This window comes from Sinocyclocheilus grahami, unplaced genomic scaffold (genome assembly GCF_001515645.1).
Source record: "Sinocyclocheilus grahami isolate Dianchi unplaced genomic scaffold, SAMN03320097.WGS_v1.1 scaffold61.1, whole genome shotgun sequence".
NCBI classification, from domain to species: Eukaryota; Metazoa; Chordata; class Actinopteri; order Cypriniformes; family Cyprinidae; genus Sinocyclocheilus; species Sinocyclocheilus grahami.
The window spans coordinates 2,446,172-2,469,849 of record NW_015505240.1 but is presented as its reverse complement, the minus strand read 5'-3'; the positions used below and the strand labels follow the sequence as shown (position 1 = coordinate 2,469,849).

The 23,678-nt window shown below is 34.9% G+C and overlaps 1 long non-coding RNA gene across 1 annotated transcript; it reads left to right on the top strand.

The window, feature by feature from the left end:
• Positions 1-1,146: 1,146 nt before the first annotated feature.
• LOC107584675 (uncharacterized) lies at positions 1,147-22,926 on the top strand. The gene is made up of 3 exons (XR_001609168.1): positions 1,147-1,158; positions 10,827-10,830; positions 22,857-22,926. It is a non-coding gene; the product is annotated as an uncharacterized lncRNA (long non-coding RNA).
• Positions 22,927-23,678: the final 752 nt, after the last annotated feature.

Here is a 23,678-nt window from a genome sequence, read left to right as displayed (position 1 = left end):
TGTGTCAGAAAAATAAAATAAAATAAAATAAAATAAAATAAAATAAAATAAAATAAAATAAAATAAAATAAAATAAAATAAAATAATAAAGATTGTAACCTGAAGAGTGATTGTCCAGTCTCTCTGGGTGTATGTATATTTCTGTGCTTTGTTATGTAGACTGATTTCACTGCTGACACAGGAATATAATATATGCATGACTTCATATGCTACACCTGACATAAAAATATGCAAATATTAAAAGTAAGAATGAGTTTGAAAAAGACACTATTATTTGTGTAAACATGAAGATAATTTTTTTTTTTTTTGTGAAAGCTGGAACTGGTCTCACTGAAAACTCACTGCAAAACTAAAACTAAATTTTATTAGTGCTATAAATGGCCAAAAACAACTTTTTGATACAGATCAGTCACATCTTTGAACACTGAGAACGCTTTATTTACATTAATGAAAAAAAAGACAATTCTGATAAGCTGTTTTGATATTTTATTTCTTCAGACACAGACTTATTTTGCCTTGAAATTGTTTTGAAAAAATGTATAAACTGACCACTATAACGTCTACATTAAGGCTGACAACACAACAAAGTAAAATCTGGCCTGCACAGGTGCAACACATGCTATGCAATTTATTTATTAGTAGATCTAAAAGTAGCATACAACAGTCAAGGATTTTATGCATAAATTAATGAGGTGGAGGATCTCTCTAAGTAAACAAAGCATAAAAAGTATGGATTTGAAAGTAACTAACTGAAAAATCAAGCATTTGGAAAAAAATAGTTCATCATTGAAAATTAAACCATTTAATGTATTAAGAACAACAAAAGCAGGAAAGCTTTCCGGCCCTGTGCAGATAAAGAACAGGCTGAACAAAACCAGCCAGAATAAAACAGAACAAACCAGACGAAAAAAGATTCACAATAAACTGTCGCATAAGAATGAAATAGAATCCTGAGATAATTAATGGCATATAAATAATAGTCATAGTCACAGTAGTTATTAGAATGAGATGAAACGCTCTTCTCTTCATGTAGTTTTCCTCTTTTCTCTCTCTTCCTCTCTCTCCTGGTCCTGACTGCTTCAGAGCTCTGAGAACAGCCACAAGACAAAACAACTGGATGGAGAGGAAGAGTACAAACTGAATCGAGCAGAAGTATATGTACATCTGATAATTAAATTGCTCGGTTGTCAACATGCAGCACAAACAAGAGGCAAGAATAAGATATTGCAATATAAAATGCTGAACTTTAATGATCTTCTCTCAAAACACACAGTCTCAGTTTCAACCAGAATCCTCAGAATTAAATTAAGTAAACTGGTCATTCAAAAAACTGTCAAACTTCATCTGCTTTTTTTTTTTAAACAAACAAAAAAACTTAACATATTTCAGACAGCAAATGAAACAAATCCACACAAGTCTACAAAACAACGACCTGAAAAGCAATTTTACATTTTCAATATTTTCTATTCTTCTTCTTCATAAAAATTACTTTAAAGCCTCATGTTCTATTTAAAAGAACAAGCAAATGTTCACTCATGTTGCCTACAGTCACATACAATCTCAAGTTTATGAGAAGAGTTTGTCACCTGGAGAGTGAATGCTGAGTCTCTCTGTATGTGTATAAATCTATGTGCTGTGTTTTATAGACTGATTTCACAGCTGTAAGGTGAATATACAGTATGTGAAAGATCTGCTGTATGTCGCATAAACCACCAGATATGCAAATATGTCATCTAAAAAAAAAGTTCAAAAAGACAGACATATATCAAACGAAACATTTGAACTGAGAGCCAGTGACTGACTTGAATTTAAAATAGTTCATAATGCACATTTCTAGGGTGAAAGCAGAATTAATGTCAGAATATTACGGAGCCCCTAGGCGCATATTAATGGCAAAAAATAGAATATATTTCAAAAATGATATATTTCAAAAGCATTGAAAGACATTTTGTCCTCCCATCTCATATTTTTTATCACCATAAGCTTCATACCAACCATATGAACACATTAAAACTTAATATGTAAAAAAAGGCCAAAATTACAACTATTTGTGACCTTGGAGCACAAAAGTAATCTTAAGTCGCTGGGGTATATTTGTAGCAATAGCCAAAAACACATTGTGTGGGTCAAAATTATAGATTTTTCTTTTATGCCAAAAATCATTAAGATATTAAGTAAAGATCATGTTCCATGAAGATTTTTTGTACATTTCCTACTGTAAATATATTAAAACTTAATTTTTGATTAGTATTATGCATTGCTAAGAACTTCATTTTGTCAACTTTAAAGGCGATTTTCTCAATATTTAGATTTTTTTGCACCCTCAGATTCCAGATTTTCAAATAGTCGTATCGTGGCCAAATATTTTCCTATCCTAACAAACCATATATGGAAAGCTTATTTATTCAACTTTCAGATTATATATAAATCTCAATTTAAAAAAACTGACCCATATGACTGGTTTTGTGGTCCAGGGTCACATAGTACTTTCTGGTTCGGATTTCTCTAAATAAATAGCTAGCGAATTACATGTTCTGAGCCATTTTACACTGCAAAATGGAGTATATATATATATATCCAGTTTCTCCAATCAGGGACAAGTTACAAATCACTTGATTCATTTCACTCATGCTTAGTTTATTCCTTATTCTAAATGTGATTCTGTGATGAAGAAAATCCCTGGGGCAGACACAGTAGATTTTAGAGGGGAAAAACTAATTTTGATGTAAGACAGTAACATTTTGTTATTTTACTTATTTTTGTGATGGCAATGCCTGCTTTGTAGTTAAACACATCAAATTTAAATATATATATATATATATTTTTAAGTGCTAATGTTTTGGTTGTTAGCTATAAGGTGAGCTAGCTCATGGCTGACAGGACTTTTTTTCATCTACATTTAGCATTATTAATCAGTATGTTAAGAGCATTTTAGAATAAACATAGAATTGTTAAAAGGGGGAAAATTATTTGTAGATGGCTAGGAAAGACAACATAAACTTTGAAATTACTAGTTAACTTTGTTTTCTGCTCATGGTGAGAGCATTTTGATTATGTTTGATTATGTTTGTTATGTTGAGAAAAAATATAAAAATGGTCCAGACTTTAAGAAGAAAACTCTGAAGCCCCATATACAATATATTTTTCTGTCACATGGCTTTCTGCTTTACATATGTATCTAAATGTAAAAAATAATAATAACTTGATAAAACATCTGATCTTATCTTTTAATATTCATATCTAATTGGGCTCAGCTGAGGTTTTTATTAATTTTTTCTTATTTTTACTTTTAGAAAAATTTTCAGAAGCCACTGGTCTTTGGCTCTGAGGACCCAATATGACTATTATGATTATTTAAAGAATTACTGGTGCACAGATGAAAAAGATGTAACTATATACTGTATATATAATTTATATACTGTATAGTCCGGACCTCCACTGGGAATGAAATGTAGAGACCGGACCTCTTGGAACTTTAACTGAATACCCCTGGTCTATAGATATTAATTTAATTGTAACAAAACATTTTTAAATGTATAAACTAAAATCATATTAGTTATTTTTATTCCAATGTGAATGCATCTCTGTTCATTGTGTAGCATACAGATTATTTATTTTCTTTTATTTTTGTTACTGTTGGACTACATTCATCATGCTCAACCATTCAACTCTGTTATCCAAGCTACTTTAATAAAAATATGTATTTAATTTCTGGTAAATATAAGTTTATCAAGACCTAAAAACCAACAGCCTACATTTGAAAAACTTCCTGTAGCTAGTAAAGCTGGTAAGTAACTAGTAAACAGTCCTCTGATTTTTAGGACGATTATTAGATAACACTTTAGGGACCAATTCTCACTATTAACTAGTAGCTTATTGACATGCATATTACTAGCATATTTTGCTTAATATACTACATATTAAATCCTTATTCAGCATTACCATATTTTAGATCCCTTAATCCTACCCCATACCTAAACTTAACAACTACTTTACTAACTATTAATAAGCAGCAAATTACGAGTTTGAGGCAAAATTCATGGTTACTAGTTACAGTTTTTCTCGATTGCTAACATGCTAAACTGATTCATTGGGCCCAATTTCCCAAACTATTCATTCAGTTCTCGAAACAAAGACACATTTCTCAAAACTTTTAACTCATTTCACCTGTTTTCACAAACATTCCAATTTGCTCAGTGTTTTCTGTAGGGATGTCCCGAACCGATTTCAAAGATCAGAATCGGGGCCGATTAAGCATTTTTTTTTAACAAAGCCTACACACTGTAGTCCCGGGAAGAAAAGTAGCCATTACTTGATATAGGCTAAACGAACTATAAAAAGAAAACGGACAATAATAAAAAAAAATGGACACATATTTACAACTAATAATTTGATCTCTGTTTTCAGATTTGTATTGTTTTTATTGTTCATTCTTCCCGGGACTACATTATAATTAATTCAATGTTAACAGCTTATTATAAACTTGGTATCAAATACACATGTATTAGTACAGCCAGTATCTAGCCCAGTTAAAGTGATGCTGTGTGGCTTTTCAAAAAGTCGTAGTGTGGAGGTACAGCATCATCATCGTGTCTGCATGGAGAGTGAACTGTGCTGATACCCAGCAAACGCTCCCCTAACCTTAGTGCATGTTTCCTGTTTGTTTGTTTTTTGGGATGAGGTTTTTATTAATTTTTTCTTATTTTTACTTTTAGAAAAATTTTCAGAAGCCACTGGTCTTTGGCTCTGAGGACCCAATATGACTATTATGATTATTTAAAGAATTACTGGTGCACAGATGAAAAAGATGTAACTATATACTGTATATATAATTTATATACTGTATAGTCCGGACCTCCACTGGGAATGAAATGTAGAGACCGGACCTCTTGGAACTTTAACTGAATACCCCTGGTCTATAGATATTAATTTAATTGTAACAAAACATTTTTAAATGTATAAACTAAAATCATATTAGTTATTTTTATTCCAATGTGAATGCATCTCTGTTCATTGTGTAGCATACAGATTATTTATTTTCTTTTATTTTTGTTACTGTTGGACTACATTCATCATGCTCAACCATTCAACTCTGTTATCCAAGCTACTTTAATAAAAATATGTATTTAATTTCTGGTAAATATAAGTTTATCAAGACCTAAAAACCAACAGCCTACATTTGAAAAACTTCCTGTAGCTAGTAAAGCTGGTAAGTAACTAGTAAACAGTCCTCTGATTTTTAGGACGATTATTAGATAACACTTTAGGGACCAATTCTCACTATTAACTAGTAGCTTATTGACATGCATATTACTAGCATATTTTGCTTAATATACTACATATTAAATCCTTATTCAGCATTACCATATTTTAGATCCCTTAATCCTACCCCATACCTAAACTTAACAACTACTTTACTAACTATTAATAAGCAGCAAATTACGAGTTTGAGGCAAAATTCATTGTTACTAGTTACAGTTTTTCTCGATTGCTAACATGCTAAACTGATTCATTTGGCCCAATTTCCCAAACTATTCATTCAGTTCTCGAAACAAAGACACATTTCTCAAAACTTTTAACTCATTTCACCTGTTTTCACAAACATTCCAATTTGCTCAGTGTTTTCTGTAGGGATGTCCCGAACCGATTTCAAAGATCAGAATCGGGGCCGATTAAGCATTTTTTTTTAACAAAGCCTACACACTGTAGTCCCGGGAAGAAAAGTAGCCATTACTTGATATAGGCTAAACGAACTATAAAAAGAAAACGGACAATAATAATAAAAAAAAAACGGACACATATTTACAACTAATAATTTGATCTCTGTTTTCAGATTTTTATTGTTTTTATTGTTCATTCTTCCCGGGACTACATTATAATTAATTCAATGTTAACAGCTTATTATAAACTTGGTATCAAATACACATGTATTAGTACAGCCAGTATCTAGCCCAGTTAAAGTGATGCTGTGTGGCTTTTCAAAAAGTCGTAGTGTGGAGGTACAGCATCATCATCGTGTCTGCATGGAGAGTGAACTGTGCTGATACCCAGCAAACGCTCCCCTAACCTTAGTGCATGTTTCCTGTTTGTTTGTTTTTTGGGACTGATTCTTCAGGAACTGTTCTACAAATGTTCTTTGTAGGTTTTAATTTTTGTTTTTATTTAATTGTATTTAAGTCACAGGAGTTTGGGTTTGACGAGACAGAGAATGACACAAAATAGATTATGACTTTTTAAGATCAATTATTAGTGTGTTGTATTTAGTATTTTCTACATTTGATAAGGAGGATCAGTGAAAATAATGATTAATCCTGTGTAATGCTTATAATGTGTGAAATGCTTAGTAATGTTTGTAACAAAGCAGCAGATGTCAGCATAGTTTAAATTATGACAATATTAAATTATTTAATTTATTTGAAAGTCAAAATATTTATTATTCTTTCTTTTAGAAACGACTTGATTTAGTTAACCCCTAAATCTTAATTAAGGCATTAACTATCAAACAAGTACTAACATGTAGTTAAGGCTGCTTTTAGTCACGTATGAATCCATAAGACTCCAGTTCTAGCTAAGGATAGCTCTTGATTGGTTCATGATTAGCTCATGTCTTCACTAATCATGTGTTCATGTTGAAGTATGTATTAATTCTGGTATTAGTACATGCTTATTCATGTACCCTTATTGTAAAGTGTTACCACTATCTCTCACAAATCCTTCAAATTGATCATCAGATGTCAACTTCCCTCCATTTTAAATAATTATTATTTATTCAACAATCTTCATTGATTGTACTGTTAAGGTGAAACTCCTTAGCTGGAGCCCTGTATTGTAGGAGGAAGAATGTCTTATGACACTCTCACCTTGTGATGGGATTAGGTTGACCCTGTTGTGACCGTGATACATTTTTAGCTCTACATCTCAACTAGACCAAACTCCTATAACCACAATAATCAACAATTAAGAGAGAACAGAGATCACTTCTTGTCCTCAGATTTAAATGTGATTAATTTTTTTATATGAGGGTTAATAATAGTTGCAATTAAAATAATAAACATAAAACTACTACATTACAAAAACAACAGAGCTTAAGAATAGTTTTTGTCAAAAGTTGAATTTATTCACACCTGTCTTGTTTGGTTCGATTGAATCGAACTCAAGTTCGTTTCCCTCCTTGGTGCAGATATTTTGGGCAGGTGTGAATACAGCAATCGCACTCCAAACAATCCAAACAACTGCACCGAGACCCAGCTGAAGAGGTGGTCTCGGTCCGGTTCAAAATTAATTCTGGTACACTTGAGAATTTCTGTCCAATGAATGGATGACCTTAGCACACGTGTGGTTTGGTTTATAATTTCTGGTTCACTTACAAAAAAGGAAGTATAGGGGAGCGCAGGCACGAAGTAACGTGGGGTTAGTTGTAACACACGTGGTTTGAATATTTCCCAACATGCTAGCATAACAAAATGTATGCTATTTACTAGTTGCCATATCAACACTATATAGAGAAAAAAGTGTGCCAAAATTCTAAAATCTTTTGAAGATATCACTGAACATTTATTTTACCTTAGTAAAAGTACATTTCTGGCTTAAGACAATTTTTCATCTCAGTTTTTAGTATTCATTTGAAATTAGACAAATCTGCTATTATTTTAATCTCCAATCTGTTATTTATCAGTTTAGATAGTTCTTTAATGCTTCACTATCTTGCAGAAGACACCAACCGGTTTTAAATTCCAGTTGCGCAGATGCTATTCTATGACATTAGCCATGTAATTTACACTATTTTACTTTAATGAATTTCAATGAGAAACCACGAGAAACAGGTGAATAAAGACTGACAGTCAATGTTTAATGTTCAGAAGTTTTTATTTCAAGAAATGTAAAGCATTTTTGCTCATTTATGTGGGCCGTCCCAAGCATGGTTGCAATGTCAAACTCCAAAATCAGATTATTTTTAATTCTTAAAAAAAATGACATTCTTTTTTTTTTTTTTTTGAAAAGGTTAATAATTTAATTTTATTGACAAAATATTTTAGTTTGTCTTGTATATTTTTTTTCGTTAGATCAAATAATATTTTAAGCTGTCATACGGTCATGTTACAACGTGCCCCTCAGATGTTACAATGTTTTCCACCTACGGGGCATGTTGTCACATTAAATAAAGAAAAATGTATACACTGTAATCATGAAACAAAGTGACGTATTTGTACTAGACAAGTGTAAAAATACTGTAGATAAAAAAATTATACTCTGAACCCCATGTGGATTTACACAAACTGAGAAAGTCAAAAAGTGTTACATTGTGCCCCGCTCTCCCCTACACCCTAACTTAATTTTTTAGCATAAAAAATGAATAGCTATATTAAATGTATAACCTTGTATATCAATAATGTAGCAAGACCATAGAAAATGGATTATAGAGACTTCATAATATTAAAATAGATTTATTGACATTTAATGGAGGGCAGTTTCCCAGCCCGGTAGAGAAAGAGAAGAGGCTGCACCAAACCAGCTGAAGTAAAACAAAAAAAACCTATGTTCATGAGTGTTTCTCCATTATGCACTAAAACAGAAAGAATACTTAAAATAAAATGGGAAAACAATATAATTAGCATGATCACGGTAGTTATCAGAATGATTAGAAATGCTCTTCTCTTCATGTGATTTTCCTCCTCTCTCGCTCTCCTTCTCTCTCCTGGTCCTGACTGCTTCAGAGCTCTGAGAACAGCTACAAGACAAAACAACTGGATGGAGAAGAACAGGGAGAAATGTGCTATGATGAAAAATCTATACAAATAACCCTGGGACAAAAACAGTGTCATAATATTGATCACACCAGAAACAAAACTAGCCAACCAGGCAATAACAGAACAGATCATTCTATATCTGAGAGGTTTGTACTTCAGAAAGGTTACAGGATGAACCACTGCCAGGTAACGCTCAATATAGATCAGACACTGAAACAGTGGACGACCAGTGATGCCTACTGAATCGAAAAAAATTGCACCTATCCAATAATCTGCATCTTTATAGCTGATAAGATAAAATAGACATTCCATACAAAAGAGCATCTCACAGGCAGAGCAATTGAGACTGAAGAACTCTGCTGCAAGTCCATTCCCTGTTCCTGTCACTATAAGCCATATCACATAGGAGTTGATAGGAAAACCCAAGAGAATGATGATGATATTCACTGCAATCTTTGCAAAGCCAGTTTCTTCCTCAGTGCCATTGTAAAACAAGTAATCTGAAAAATTTGACCCATCAGTGTTGAAGATCTCACTGGAGATGTTCATCTCTTCACTGTGTGCAGTCAGAAAACACAACTGTGATCTATGAACGAGAAAGTGTTAGTGAACCAGAACATTCTGGAACTAGAATAAACCTGATCAAAACTACTTTAAATGACCCACATTAGAAAATGATTTCTATTGTAATTATTTGGATATTTTACCTTGGTCCTGCTGTTGTCTACAAAGATGGAACAATTGATTTTAGAAAAAAGGGGGAAAAAATGAGCAAATAAGCAAAATAAATTTAAAAGTAGTGGACAAAGTTATGTTTTTAGTCACTTAAAGCTGGACTGTTTGCCTTATGTTGATCTGTAATGGAATAAAACTTGCACTTCTTTGTCAGGTATGAATTCTGAGGCATTGCATATTGACATGCAAATACACTGACATTTTATTTGTTTTAAAAGTCCAGCTGTGTTATATAATAGCATTACAACAAGATGGTAGGCTTGTTGTAAAAAACAAAAAGTTGAATCACTTTAATATTATTATTAATAATAATAATTATTATTAATTTCATAATAATAATAACGTAATAATTTCAACATTTCAACAAAACAACAAAGTTCACTAAATTCATTAAAGGTTTAACTTGTTTCAATAACAAAAATCTATTTACAAACAAACTCATTCAAAACACTGAAAACAGATACTCATCTATCACATGGAGTTACAAAAACAATGTCATCTACCAAAATGCAAAATGGTGATTTCAGCTAAATCATGATTTATTATTTTTTTTTCCAGGAAAATGTAACACTGGCTCAGCGACAAAGCAAAGTTCACTAAATTCATTAAAGGTTTAACTTGTTTCAATAACAAAAATCTATTTACAAACAAACTCATTCAAAACACTGAAAACAGATACTCATCTATCACATGGAGTTACAAAAACAATGTCATCTACCAAAATGCAAAATGGTGATTTCAGCTAAATCATGATTTATTATTTTTTTTCCAGGAAAATGTAACACTGGCTCAGCGACAAAGAGAAGTGAGATTGCAAGCAGCTTATTCCACAGCAAAACATATACAAAGATAATCCATCGAGGGAAGACATAAATTCAAACAAGGTAAGAAAATTCACTGGTAAACTAGACAGGACAATGACCACTAACTGAAACAAGGGTCTCTCTCTCTCTCTCTATATATATATATATACATATACAGGACCTAAAACGAACTTTTTGTCACACCTGCCAATGGCCGGTGACATGATAAAATTTACCGGCCAAAATATTTTTTTACCGACCATGGAACTCTTTTTGCAAAAACAGGCTGTTATTACTGCTAAAGTGACTAAACGTATGTACAATATTTTTAATTTGTCCTGCTGGTGCATTTCCCCTCAATTTTACCTATTAATTATAGCCATTCAACATTACAGTATAATTGAAAGCCATTATTTTTAACATTTAATAGGCTCTGAAATATATAACAACTTTTAATTTAAGTTTTAAAACAATCTTCACATAAACTATATTATATATACATATTAATCTTTATTCAAGCTAAAAGTTAATCAGTGACTAGATCAGTCAGAGGATTTCTCTTTTTCTTTTGATTTACATCAATGACAGACATCAGCAGGTTTCACTTCAAAATCAGTGCTGTCTCTTTAAAACCTGATGCATATGACACGGATCTGACACATCAGATTTTCTCCCAACTCTTTAATGATAAAATTTACCGGCCAAAATATTTTTTTACCGACCATGGAACTCTTTTTGCAAAAACAGGCTGTTATTACTGCTAAAGTGACTAAACGTATGTACAATATTTTTAATTTGTCCTGCTGGTGCATTTCCCCTCAATTTTACCTATTAATTATAGCCATTCAACATTACAGTATAATTGAAAGCCATTATTTTTAACATTTAATAGGCTCTGAAATATATAACAACTTTTAATTTAAGTTTTAAAACAATCTTCACATAAACTATATTATATATACATATTAATCTTTATTCAAGCTAAAAGTTAATCAGTGACTAGAACAGTCAGAGGATTTCTCTTTTTCTTTTGTTCTTTTGATTTACATCAATGACAGACATCAGCAGGTTTCACTTCAAAATCAGTGCTGTCTCTTTAAAACCTGATGCATATGACGCGGATCTGACACATCAGATTTTCTCCCAACTCTTTATGGTCATTTAAGACTTTATTACTCATTTAAGACCACGTTTACAAGGTAACTCGCCAAAACAGCGCATTTGGACATACTTGTGTGTGTTTTCGTGCGTTGAATCGCTCAGCGTATGTGTACAGCCGATCGCGCAGCCTTTTAAACTATAATTTGACACCGCTGCCTCGGGGGCACTATGAGCGGACGCCGCCACATCGGGGGAACTGTGAGTGGACACCGCTGCCTCGAGGAAACTGTGAGCGGACACCGCCGCCTGGGGAAAACTGAGAGCGGACATCGCCGCTTCTGGAAAACTGTGAGCGGACACCGCCGCTTCTGGAGCTTCGTGAGTGGACACCGCCGCCTCGGGGGAACTATGAGTGGACACCGCCGCTTTGGGGGATCTGTGAGCAGGCACTGTCGCCTCGGGAGGATCGTGAGCAGGCATCGCCGCCTCGGGAGGATCGTGAATCAGGCATCGCCGCTTCGAGAACATCGTGAGCGGGCCCCGCCACCTCGGAAGGCTTGTGAGCGGACACTGCTGCCTCGGGAGGATCGTGAGCGGGCACCGCCGCCTCGGGAGGATCGTGAGTGGGCCCCGCCGCCTCGGGAGGCTTGTGAGCGGGCACCATCGCCTGCCTCACCGACATCAGCAGCGGATCCTCCATGCTGCGTCTCAGCTTGGGATGTTCAAAGAATGACCCCCAGAACCTGTAAGTGGCTGGCACTACCTGAGGAGGTTCTGGAACGGCAGCCCAGACTGGGAGGAGGGCACCCTCCAGCAGTTCCACCTCCCTTAAATAGATGATGTGGTCGACCATCTCCCAATAGGACCACGTATCTAGCTCTCCCAGCTCCTCCCAGTTGACGGGCTCGTCAAGGCCCGCTATAATCAGGTGGATGAGGGTGTTCTCCTCAAGCCCTAGCCCCTGGCCTGCATCGAAGAGGTCCTCGGTGTACAGCCCAAATGGGCGATTGTCCTGTGGGCAGGGATGTGGCCCATCGGCAAAGGTATAGATCCTCGGTTATCCGGGAGCTGGGTATAAAAATATCCCCATCGCCGCTGAGTCTTCAAAGGGCTTGTTTGTACTGTCACGGCTCGAAAGAGGCGAAGACTCAAGTGCAGGCAGATGGGGTGTCTTTATTTACGACTCACAAAATAAACAATAAACATTACTGAAACCACCCCGAAGGGGAAAAAGCCAGAGTAACACAAAAGCTTACCACGAGACATAAACTGAGCACCGGGCAGCCACAAATCAAAGGCGTGATCCGACACCTATGTGAGACAAACGAGACTAGAACAGAAAACACAGGGAGTTTATAAGGGAGAGGCTATCAGGTAAACAGCTGGGACAAATTAATCAATAATAAGGTAATGAGAGAACAGGTGAGTGGAGTGAAGGTAACGGAGTCCGGGAGGATGGGAAATGGCGACCTCTGGTGGTGAGAGGGAGAAACACCAGACGCCAGACCCTGACAATGTCAATCCTAATAATCCCCATCCATTGAACTGACTCTATCACTCTCTCCTCTCCACCTGAAGCTGGTGTGTGGTGAGCACACTGGTGCCATTGCTCTGTGGCTGCCGTCTGCACACTGCACACTGGTGGTGATTGAGGAGAGACCCCTCATATGATTGTAAAGCGCGTTGGGTGTACAGAATACACAGTAAATCACTATATCAATCCTTTATTCCTTCCGTCATTCATTCAAGAAAATCTCACAGACAGCGAGGTTGAGACTGAAGAACTCTGCAATTACCTGTTCCTGTTACTATAAGCCATATCACATAGGAGTTGATAGGAAAACCCAACAGAATAGTCTTGATATCTGCTGCTGAGGTCCTTCTAAAATCGACTTGAACCCCAGTAGCATTGAAAAAGTAGTACTCAGAAGAGTTTAACCCATCAGTGGGGAAGATCTGACTGTTTGCAGTCAAAAAACAGTAAATCAGTATCTAGCCTTGACATTCATAATGGCAATCAATTATCTCGCCAAAACAAGCAACATCAATCAGCTTTTTACCTCTTTCCTGTCTTCCATAAGTATGATTGAAGCAAACAGAATTATACAGTAATTTATAGCTGGACTGTCTGCCTTTCAATTTGATGTATCAATGGGATGAAACTTATATCCGAGTAATATCCGAGATGAAACCCTAATATGCAAATACATTAAGTGATATCATCTTTGCTTTAAAAAACATTTACAATTTCTGTAAGCATGTGTAAAATATGTTTTGAAACAACAGTGCCAGTATATCTATGGCAGATGTCATAGTTGAAATCCTAAGTCATTCCAAAAAAGCTAACATGTAAACAAAATTGTAGTTATAGCTATTTTTGTTAGTCATTTTCAGTAACCACATTATCAGCATGGTAGTTTGCAGTTTGCTTGTTGTATTTGCATGTTAGTTTCACAAATACAGAAAAAAACTTTTATTGCAGTCAAATATTTGTCAAAACCTCAAGAAACAAGAAAGCTGAAGTACTGTGAAAAATAAAATTTATCTCTGAACATCAAACCCTAGACCAAACCTTAAATTATCTTCCAAAATGAACATAAAACGATGACTAGTGGTCATCTTTCTGTTTCTCAAAAGGTTCTTTGTGGTGAAAGAAGGTTCTTCAGATTACAAAAAGGTAAGAAAGAGATGGTTCTTTAAATAACCTTTGACTGAATGGTTCTTTGTGGAACCAAAATGGTTCTTCTGTGGCATCGCTTGAAGAACCTTTTGAAGCACATTTATTTTTAAGAGTGTAATCCACTGTTTTGTAGAGGGTGGTCAAAATAGCAATTTTCACCTGAGATTCAGATCCAAATTACAGGGGGGTATGAATTACTTTAGAAAAACTTCAGCATCATTATTTTTCTTTTTCTCTATATTTTATTACTATGTTGTTATTTATAATTTATTTTCTATTCTCTTTATTATTAGTGTTTTTATTATCTTAAATTATGTATGTCTGCACTGTGTTTGTACTTTCTGTACTGGAAGCTCCTAACACCAAGACGAATTCCTTGTGTGTGTAAACACACTTGGTAATAAAGTTCTTTCTGATCCTGATTCTGAAGACGTATTAAATGTATCTTACTATCGTTTTAAAAAGAGCATCACACACGCAGAGAGGTTCAGACTGATGAACTCTGCCACAAGTCCATTCCCTGTTCCTGTTACTATAAGCCATATTACATAGGAGTTAAAAGGAAAACACCACATAATGGTGATAAAATCTAAATCTAATTTTAAAACCAATTTCCTCCACAGTGCCATTGAAAAAGAACTGATTCAAAGAGTTTGAAAGCTCTTATTGGAAATGTTCATCTCTTCACTGTGTGCAGTCAAAAAGCAGAGCTGTAAAATATATGAATGAGATACAAGTGTTAGTAAACCAGAACATTCTGGCACTGCACAGAGTAAACCTGATCAAAACTAGTTTAAAATAGCACACATTAGAAAAAGAGAACCTCAGTCCTGTGTTGTTGTCCACAAAGATGGGAAGACTGAATTTGTCAAATTAAAATAAAAAAGAGATAGTATAGTCACTTAAAGCTGGACGGTCTGCCTGCGTTAAGAGGATGCAACCCCTTCATCAGGGATGGGTCCTGAAGTGTTGCAAAATGACATGCAAATACACTAAGTGACATCATATTTCCTTCTAAAGGCCGACTATTTTGTGAGAGTATAACTATGAGAAGGTAGATCTGTAAAAATGTACTGAAGCAACAATATCAATTGGGTGACATGAAAGCATACATTTTTATTTGTCACCACAATGACCAACAAATTGTCTTGAAAAGGACTTCATACCAAAACATATAATTCGATTTGTCATGATCTCACATTCAACATAATCTTGGACAAATACATTCATGGCATCACCTGACAGGTGCAACAAATAGCATTCCAGAAGCCACTGACAAACTAAATAGTGTCAGCACTGTCTGAACCCGAGCTGATAGACTAATAATAAAAGCTGTGAGTGTCAAAAAACCACAAGAGTGTCAAGTGTGGTTTATTCTTGTGTAAGAAAACAACATTAACACAGACATGTGCAATGATTTAATCAGAGCAGAATACTTTTCTCTGGCCTCAATCAAATTAAATCAATCAAAGCTTTCACAGTTTTCCCCTTAGAATAGTTATTTACAAGACTGTTTTATCCCAAAAAATATAGATTTAATTAAAAAGGCTATTGGTGCTAATGGATAAGCCAAAAGCTATTTGCACTCTAAACTTATTTTTGAGAGGGACATCACTGTTGTAACGTAAGTTCATTGAGTCAGATCTTGATTCAGCAACTTGTTTTTAACTCTTCATTAGGAGTCATTTCTCGTTACACTGTCTTTGTTTGTTTCTGCCTGTAGCCTGTGACAACAACTGAATAAAAATGTGTTTTCTTACCATTGTTTCACAGTACACGGTGTGTTTTTATCCCATCATATTTAATAAAGCCTAGTTTACAACCTCACAACGCTTAATTATTATTTTGTCATGGAATTGCAGTTTAGAACAGTCCACGAAACACTGAGCAAATGCAATTGCGCCAAACCTGCTTAAAGGGGTCCTATTATGCTTTTTCAACTTTAGTTAGTCTGTAATGTTGCTGTTTGAGAAAAAAAAAGATCTGCAAAGTTACAAAGCTCAAAGTCCACTTCAAAAGGAGATTATATTGAACAGAAATCACTTTTCAAAAACTATAACGAACGACTTGTTTGGACTACAACACATATTTTGCGGGATTTGTGACATCACAAATATCGACGAATGGGACGAGACCTGGTTGAGCTGCACTAGAGAAGTCAACGAGTGTTATCACTATGTCGGAGACACGCTAGCTTTCCCAAGGCAGACGAACTTGGAGTGGTTACAATCATCCGGGTTTAAATCACGCTCAAATTGATTTGATTTTGACGCAATATTTACACTGAAGCTCGCAGGTGGCTATGGTAAGGGGCATGACATTCCCGACCAGGCACCGAGTGCTGCCGATCACAACACACAATGGCCCAGCTAACCAATCTTAGCACATTTCGTATTTCAGAAGGCTGGCCTTCATTTGATACAGGAACTATCCGAGCCGTTCATGCCAGACTGGGGAGAGAGGTGTTGTAATAATGTAAAATATGTGAAAAATAATGTAGGACAACCTAGTTTTCGAACAACCTATTATGAGAGCCTGTTCTAGTACACCCCCAAAACTAAATCAAACTTTTTTCAACTTTGTAAAAGAGCATAATAGGACCACTTTAAACAGCATTCACTTTTGAAACTATCCCTACTAGCTCGAAAAAAAATAAGAGACAGCAATGCCAAAGAAAACACTAAATACTTCTCGAATATTTGATGTCACTGACCTTCCAAAGAGAGCGAATCCATATTTCATCCTCGAAATCACTCGTATCAACTCAGTTGACTTGTTTACAGACAGATAAAACAAAACAAACACCTGTGCTCTCTCAGGTAGGCCCGTGTCTAAGTGAACTAAGCATTCACCATCAGAAGGCACTCCGATCTTTCATTCATCCGTTCATTGGACGTCCAACAGACTTCTAAATACGTAATATTACAACGTGTATTCTGTTACAACCAGACACTAAATATGTTAGTCGAAAAAACCTCCAATAATTTAAAGAATATTTAACCCAAAAATGTATATTCTGCCAATATCCATGCAACCTCATGCAGGTTTGAAATTCTATGAAGGTTGGTATGTTGAGATAGGCTACTTCATTTTTGACAAAACAATTTTATTTAATAATTTAAAAAGTCAGGCTTTAATGTGACTTAAGCAAGTGCAAGTGAAAAACTTTAATGATAGAGGCATTACAGAGATAAAAAAAAAGCACAGAATAAACATATTATATCTATGAACAATTGACATTTTTTTGCCCAAGTTTCATTGAAAGTAATGTTTTCAGATGGAAAAAATTGTATACTATTTTTTTCTATTTATTATACAGAAAACAAAAGCAAGCAATAGGTGCAATAACTGTCAGTGGTTAGTAGTAGATTTTAAGTAGAACAGAAACAAGAAAGTTTCCCAGCACGATGAAGATACAGAACAGGCTGCACAAAACCACCCAAAATAAAACAAATAAAACTAATTGGATAGGCAACTGAAACTTCTTGTTGCGTTAGCATATAGAGGATTCCTGTGATAATAAAAGGGGCATATATGATTACCATTGTCACGGTAGTTATTAGAATAAGATAAAATGCTCTTCTCTTCGTGTGGTTTTCCTCCTCTCTCTCTCTTCCTCTCTCTCCTGGTCCTGACTGCTTCAGAGCTCTAAGAACAGCCACACAGCAGAACAACTGGATGGAAAGAAAGACTAGAAACTGAAGTAGGAAGAACCATGTAAATGCATAAATATTGTGTGTGAGAAAGCTGATCATACAGAACAAACTGGAGCCAAGGCCCACTGGCCACACAAAAACAGAGCAGATCACTCTATATCTGAGAGGTTTGTACTTCAGAAAGGTTACAGGATGAACCACTGCCAGGTAACGCTCAACACAGATCAGACACTGAAACAGAGGACGAACGGTGATGACGAGGCCGAGTGAAAACTTCTGCATTGGCACAAAACTTGGAAACATCTGTGACAGTAGAAAGGTCAAAGCAGATAGAGAGAAAACGATCTCACAAACATTGAGATTGAAGTTGAAGAACTCTGACGCAACTCCATTTTTTCCCCTGATAATAAGCCACATGACATAGGAGTATGTAGGAACACCAGACAATAGATTAAAGCACAGCACAACAACCCGAAGACCATCCAGTGATGAAACTTCATGTGTTGTGAGGTTGGTAGAAAGATGATCTTTAGATGAAGAGACGTTCTCAGTGGAGTCATTCATCTGTTCACAATTGCACAAATAAATATATTAAACACATTAATGCATTAGTGGAATTGCAATGTAAGGGTAAAAGAAAAATTGTGACAGTTTATTGTCAGCATATTTCTCATCAACCACTATAAAAATGTGTTAAATGACGAGTACCTAAAAAATACACTACTTGATAAAAGTACATTATATAAGTATCATACAATCATAAAATCCTTAATTATAAGATAAAATGTTAAGTCTATATTCTAAATCTGTGGAAAATCTAACATTTTGTCATACCATCATATTGATATCTCCAGTATACTGTAGCTTCCAGTATTTATCAAGAAACTCAGGACTTGCTGACGACAATAGAACCTCAAAGATGTTGTTAATGTGTAGGCAAAACTGAATCAAAAGTTTAAAGATTGAATGTCTTTATGGATCAACATAAATCTCTAGACTGACTTGATATGGAAATCTGAGGAGAAAAAAAAAATTAGAACAAATTGAAATAATAATACAATTGCGAGTAACTGGTTTCAAATAAACTGTTGTGTCAATTCAATAAAGAAAAATAGAGCTCAGCCCCTTTTTATTTGATAAGCAATCCATTTAGGCTCCCCATAACCCTTATAATATGACAGTGGGTTTGGTTTACATCGCTCAGCGAAATAAAAGAACATGAATCAAATTGAAAAGAAGAGTAAGTCACCTGACGAGTGAATGTCCAGTCTCTCTGGATTGAAATAAATGTCACTGCTGTTTTATAGTCTGACTTCACACCTGTCATTAAGCGTATGTGCACAAATTTATATTCTACAATGCACATAATAGCAGCTGTACAAACAATAAGGGGAGATAATGAGTTTCAAAAACCATAATGCTCCACACAGGATCTTAAATGTAACACATTTAAGCCACAGATGCAAAGTCCAATAATCTATCACGTATGGGATATTTATTATATTGACAAGCCATTTTCTTAAACTATATATTGTTTTATTGGTTTGTAACTGATTACTTCTTACTCTTTTGCCATATTACCCATGCAGTGCAAATTCAGTAACATGTCCCATTGAAGCTTGTATTAATCTTGGATTACAGACTCAACACAATTTCAGGTTTTATGATGGAAGGCAAAAGAGTCTCCCAGTGCGGTGCAGATAAAGAACAGGCTGCACAAAACCAGCCACCATAAAACAAATAAAACTAAAAAACCAAAGAACTGGAAAATATTGTGTCAGAGCAGTGAAAATTCCACTTATAGTATATGGCACATGCATGAAAACCATGCTCACTGTAGTTATCAGAATGAGATAAAATGCTCTTTTCTTTATGGGGTTTTCCTCCTCTCTTTCTCTCCCTCTCTCTCCTGGTCCTGATTGTTTCAGAGCTCTGAGAACAGCCACACAGCAGAACAACTGGATGAAGAGGAAGAATATCAACTCCATAGAGAAAAACCATGAATATATATAAAACATTTTTGACATTATACAGAGCATGCACAACAAACAGGAGCCAATAACAATTATCCAGACCACAGTGCAGCAGATCACTCTGTATCTGAGAGGTTTGTACTTCAGAAAGGTTACAGGATGAATCACTGCAAAGTAACGCTCAACACAAATCAGACACTGAAACAGAGGACGACCAGTGAAGGCCAGTCCTGGTGAAAGCTTTGGTAATGGTGTGAATAAAATGTCCTTTATCAATATACATAATAAAGAACTCAGAGAGAACATGATCTCACAAACAGAGAGATTGAGGTTGAAGATCTCAGATGCAACTCCACTTCCTGTGATGATGAACAGTATGACACAGGAGTGCATAAGAAGAGCAAATATGAAATGGAGACCTGACACATAGATTTCTACCATGCTTTTTAAAAAAAAATCAAATGTTGTGAGGTTGGTGGATGCCTGATGTATGGTGACGTTATTCATCGCGTCCTGCACTTTCACCTTCTTACTCCAAAATTAATAAAATTGTGATTGTGATCTAAAGACACAAACATAAATGTACAATGGACTACATGGTCAGACTACATGGACATTAAATCAGAACCAGTTGAAATTGTATCTGAAGGTAGACTAATGCTCACAGAATAATTCAAACAATAAGCGGACTTTCAAGTAAACTGTTAATTCTGTTCAATGGAAAAAAGTCTAATTTTATCCAATAACAAATCTATCTAATCTCCTCATAACCCTTAAAATATGATTTACATAAACAATGGCATTGTTAAATATCACACATCACAATAAAAGCAAATGATTCAAATTAAAAGATGAGTTTTTCACCTGAAGAGTAAATGCTCCTTCTCTGAATGAACATAAATCTCATTACTGTTTTATAGTCGGCCTTCACAGCTGTTGTATATACGTGTGCATGATTTTAAACATTACACAGTACATCAACTATGCAAACAATAAGTCTAAACGGTCATTTAGAAAGGTTCTCAGCTTCAGAAGCTAAACTGAACAAATTTAAGCCGCATATGCAGTACATAATTTGTTACATTTTACAGAATTTCTGGTAACACTTTATTTCGATAGTCCACTTTAGACATTCTATTAAGAGTAAGTAACTTTGCAACTACATGTCAACTAGCAGTTAGTAGAGTATTAGTAGACTGTTTGCTTAATATCTTCTAACACTTTCTTTGTCAACTTATTCTACTAACCCTAAACCTACCCTAACAGTCTACTCTGAGAGTTAGTAGACATGTAGTTGCAAATTAATGATAATTAGTTGACATGTAGTTGACATGTAATTACAAAGTTACTTATAGTTAGTAGAATGTCTAAAGTGGACTATCGAAATAAAGTGTAACCGAATTTCTTTTTACAGTAACTAAGCCATTTCTCAATACTTGGGTCACTTTTTTAAAACTCTTCACAGAGTGAGCACAACAGCAGTCTATTTGGGGCTTTGGCACAAAATCCATTCTTTTAAATTACATGAATTACATGAATCTTTCATTTATGAATTATTTTCACATTCAGCTCAATACACTTACAGGCCCATTTATACTTTCACATAGGTTTGAGAGAGTGTTTTTTTTTATGACCTAAGTATTGAGAAATGTTTCCTAGTGATTGTAAAAACAAAACTTTAAATAACCCATGAAATAAGTAATTTGTTAAAGTTAAAATGCCTTAATGATGGATATGTTTCTTACAAGCATGCAGCTTTTGTCTTCAAAAGATGTTAACCGATGGACCGGAGTGGTGTGGATTACTTGTGGATTATTGGGATGTTTTTATCAGCTGTTTGGACTCTCATATTCACTGCTGAAGATCCATTGGTGAGCAAGTGATGTAATGCTAAATTTCTTCAAATCTGTTTTGATGAAGAAACAAACTCATCTACATCCTTGATGGTCTGAGGGTCAGTACATTTTCAGCAATTTTTAATTTTTGGGCAAATTATACCTTTAATCAAAATAGCCATATGCTGGTTGGTCAATGCCCTTTCAGATTTTCATAATATAGTCAATGAGAATTGAAGCACACAAAGGCATAAAAAAATGTGTTTAGCCAGTATTAGCCAGCTAGAGAAATAACTAGCTTACTATTTGCTTACAGCATTAAACAAATGCAATGTTGTGGTTAACAACATACTGACATTTCCATACATATATTCTGTTGCTTTACAGGCAGTCATGCCTGAGGTTTGGGGTAGGATTATCATTTATATTATTACGACTACAATGTTTGCATGATTCCATGATCGTTGTCCTGGAATTGAGTCATTTGACTGAAGCAATAACATCTGTAAACTCAATTTTTTAACAGATATGCACAGATGAGGTCATTGTCAGCCAATCAGTTATCAGTTTTTGGCGAAAAGAAGCAGGAGAACTTTCCAGTTGTGTGCAGAAAAAGAACAAGCAGGATTAAACGCATAACTAATTGATCAAAGGATCTGAATTTATCTGTTTCACAAAATAAAAAGGAATAGAGTGATAGTGAATGTAACATTTGGGATGGTCATGCTCACAGTAGTTATTAGAATAAGATAAAACGTATAGCTTGGGCGTATAGCTTGTGTGTGTGGGGGGAGGAGGGGGGCATAGCGATTTAAGGATTTAAAAAAAAAATTTTATTAAGTTTTTTTCTACGAAGTAAATATGCATATAGTTAATAATAGCCTATATGTAAAAGTAAATAAGTAAAAGTTAATACATTTTAAATTGTTATTGTAAGTAAATTAATAAATCAAAACAAACTTAACATCTCCCTCAATCTCATTTGCGTAAGAATTGTTGTGTGACAAGTCTGCATTTTGGTGGATAATAGACTTTATGGTAATGCTTGCCTGTTGTGTGGTATAAAATGATGTTCCGCATTTTTAACAACGTACATGAACTGCATAGAGATCTGGAGACAACGAAAAACTCCAATGAAGCTATCAATGCGGTGCTTGATGATTCTGGACCCAGACTATCAGATAAAGGTGATCCACAGGACACAGCCGTTTTAGCGGCACACTACTTTTATGCTGACCATTTACATCCAAATGTTATTTAATTTTAACAGTACACAACCTATAAACTGATTTTAGAATATAAACTTTTTATCATCTATTAAGTAAGGCTAAATAGAAAGTGTGCGCCTCATTGTGCATGAACTTGAATCAAGCCCAACAAATGTCTGTTTTAAAAACAGTGGATGAGTAATTCACTCCTTGATTTGCTTAATAAAAGCCTCCTTTGAGATCGTTTTGACAGACATGTTTATTGTGCATTTTAAACATGTTTATTGCTAAGTTTAGTGTGGCAAAATAGAAGTGCAGCTGTAATTCGCATGCAATGTATGTGGTTGCCATGAAAACATCATGCTAACTAAACTGTTTAAAAGTACGACTGACCAAATTGTGATCTGTGGAAAGAAAGAACTCCAAAATGTACCATGAAAGTCATTTTAATACAATCTTAATTCTACAACAACTTAATTCTACTCATTTTAATTGTATTAATTTAAATAATGTTGCTTTCAAGTAGGGTTTCAAGTAGCATTCACCTGAAGAGCGAAAGTTCAGTCTCTCTGGGTTGAAAGCGTTTTTTTTTCTTCAATTTTACCTTTCAGACTTTTTGCCTCTTTACATGATGAAAGCTGGAGTCAAACTCATCTCACTCACGAGAGGCATTTCTCAACCTTTTGCAAGGGTTTACTAACATGACTCTGACAGATAGGTCTTTGTGTACTGATTCCTGAATACAGTTTGAAATCAGCTCATCGTAAGCACACTATCATAAGCACATCTGTTACACTGAGGTCAGAATCAGAATCAGAATGAGCTTTATTGCCAGGTATGTTCAGTCATACGAGGAATTTGTTTTAGTGACAGATCATTTAACCAGATTTAAGCAGACAGTTCAGGTTAAAGGCCACAGCGGTGTTTAATAATTTGTGAA